At 37.5% G+C, this 2,856-nt stretch overlaps 1 pseudogene; it reads left to right on the top strand.

Moving 5' to 3' along the window:
- LOC109239131 lies at nt 1-1,825 on the top strand (annotated as a pseudogene).
- The last annotated feature ends 1,031 nt before the right edge of the window (nt 1,826-2,856 follow it).

The following is a 2,856-nucleotide window of genomic DNA, read 5'->3' as shown; positions in this document are numbered from 1 at the left end:
ATGTCTTTTACAAGAACGAGCTATATCTCTGGGCTTTTGCTCTTGTTCTTAGCTCTCATATGTGAAGCTAGGGCTCCAAGAAATGTTAATGCAGGATTTGTAGCAGTTAAGGGTGCCCATTTTGTACTCAATGGATCCCCTTTTCTGTTCAATGGTTTCAACTCCTATTGGTTGATGCATGTTGCTGCTGTGCCGGGTGAGAGGTACAAAGTCACTGAGGTTCTTAAAGATGCATCTGCTGCTGGTCTTTCTGTTTGTCGCACGTGGGCTTTTAGTGATGGAGGTGACAGAGCTTTACAAATATCACCTGGCGTTTACAATGAACGTGTTTTTCAGGTAAAGATTTATGTTCTCCACTAAAAGATTTTTTTAGATTATTAGGTTAAGCTGGCTTATGACGACAGGCAATTCTAATATCAAGTCTGATATGTTAGCCTACAAATAGAGCAATCACCTACTATAACTAGCTAGTAAAATTGCACTGGCATTATAATTTGTTTTTTCACCATGGCAGGAATACAAGTTAAATTCCTTAACTAAATATTTTCTGATTTAATTGTTAGAGTAATATGCATGAAATGTGTCAATTGTTAAATACTTACTTTAATGGTGTCTAATTTTGGGGTTATTATTGTGTATTAATGGATTTAGGGTTTGGATTTTGTGATCTCGGAAGCTAAAAAATATGGTGTTCGCTTAATCTTGAGCTTTGTAAACAATTGAAATGACTTTGGAGGAAAAGCTCAATATGTCCGATGGGCACGAAATCCAGGGGCTCAAATTAATGGCGACGATGATTTCTATACTCATTCTATGCTCAAAAGTTATTACAAGAACCACATCAAGGTAGGGGTAACAACGTGTGAAACTTTTTCACGTAAATAGCAATTGTTTCAATACGATCACTAGAGTTGCTTACAAATTAAAGATGATCCAACAATCATGGCATGGGAACTCATTAATGAGCCACGCGACAAAGCTGACTATTCTGGAAAAACTGTTAATGTGAGCATCAAGTAATGCCCTTTAATACATTTTCTAACTAATTGATTTTAGAAATATCAATGACTAACTTTTTATCTGTAAAATTTTGAAATCTTTATTGATATCACTCCAGGCTTGGGTTCAAGAAATGGCAAGTTTTGTGAAGTTACTAGACAACAAACACTTGCTAGAGGTGGGAATGGAGGGATTCTATGGTGATTCAGTTCCTGAAAGGAAGCAAGTTAATCCTGGTTATCAAGTCGGAACAGATTTTATTAGTAATCATCTTATCAATGAGATTGATTTTGCCATTATCCATGCGTATACAGACCGGTGGTATATTAATGTCTTTGCTCCACTCACAAATTCATATTTTTCATTGTAACATGTTATATATAATCTGATTGTGCAAATATTATTTATATCATCAGTGTAAGAAACTTAAACTTTTTACATTTGTAGGGTATCCGGACAAAACGAGGAAGCACAATTGATATGGATGCAAAGGTGGGTGACAAGCCATTGGGAAGATGCAAAAACTATACTAAAGAAACCTCTAGTGCTAGCTGAATTTGGCAAGTCTAGTAGAGGTCAAGGATACATTCTTAGTTCAAGTGACACATTCATGAGTAGTGTATATAAACATATCCATAATTCGGCAAAAGAAGGGGGAACCATGGCAGGAAGCTTAGTATGGCAACTAGTGGCACAAGGATTGGAGAATTATGATGATGATTATTGTATTGTGTTCGGACAAAATCCTTCAACTGCAGGAATAATTTCAGGCCAATCACATGCCATGACAACTTTGGCTAATCTTATTCATAGCCCTCCAGAGTGAAGGTGTTAGTTTGTGTGAGTCCACCAACCAATAGATTACCTGGTCCTTTACGAGGTTCTGCTGAGAATGCTAATAAAACTGTACGTAAGTAAGGCAGAGGATTTTTACGTGGAAAAATCCCACACAACGGGATAAAAAAACCACGACCTACACCTGTAGGCTTTTAACTTCACTAACTTGTAAAATACCTATTACAAGCCACTTTGCAATAACCTTATTACAAAGACTTCAACTAACTTGTGATGCTCTCACCACAAGCCACTTTAACTCTTCTAGTTACAAAGGCTTTAACTAACTTGTGATGTTCTCACCACAAGCCACTTTGTCACCCTACGGTTACAAAGGCTTTTGCTTATCTAACCTAGCCACAACGTAAACTCAAGGAGTTTACGGATTTACAAAGGATTCCTAATCAATGCTTCTAGCTAAGCAATTTAGGAGATACAATAAGTACAATCACAAAGTTACAACTCAACTAGGACAACAACATGCTAACTTTAGGAACTGGTCCGTAGTTGCGTTCAACTTTGTTCTTCAAGCTCGTGAGGATTGATTTCTCTGTTTTGGCAAGAAGCTTGAATGAGAAACTGAAACCTTCAAGTAATGTTCCAATATAAACTCATGTTGGTACACCTTGATTACATCACTTGATATGATGTGAGCACTTTAGTTTGTCAGGAATGAGTGGGCTCTGGAAACAGTGTAGTGCGGTAGAAACAGTGCAGGCAGTCACTTCGTTTCCAGCTGTGTCCAACTGACTTTGTACTGCGATGAGGGAACCACAAGGGTAGCAGGTCCTTGTTTAGTTTCCTAGCTCCTAAAGCTGTAGCATTGGAATCCATTAAATGCAGTGTAATCCACGTAAGTCAGGTTCCCTATCTGGTTTTTGACATTAAGTTTGTTAGATCATCAAAACCCAAGGCAAAGATATTGAAAACCTATCAATTTTCCCCTTTTTGATGATGACAAACTTAGCATTGAAACCGAGGATTTAGAGCTTAGAGAACCAGATTAAGTAACAGTAGACCACA

Source organism: Nicotiana attenuata, unplaced genomic scaffold, assembly GCF_001879085.1.
Source record: "Nicotiana attenuata strain UT unplaced genomic scaffold, NIATTr2, whole genome shotgun sequence".
Lineage (NCBI taxonomy): Eukaryota > Viridiplantae > Streptophyta > Magnoliopsida > Solanales > Solanaceae > Nicotiana > Nicotiana attenuata.
Note: the sequence above shows the minus strand (reverse complement) of the source record. Positions and strands in the feature narration are given on the sequence as shown.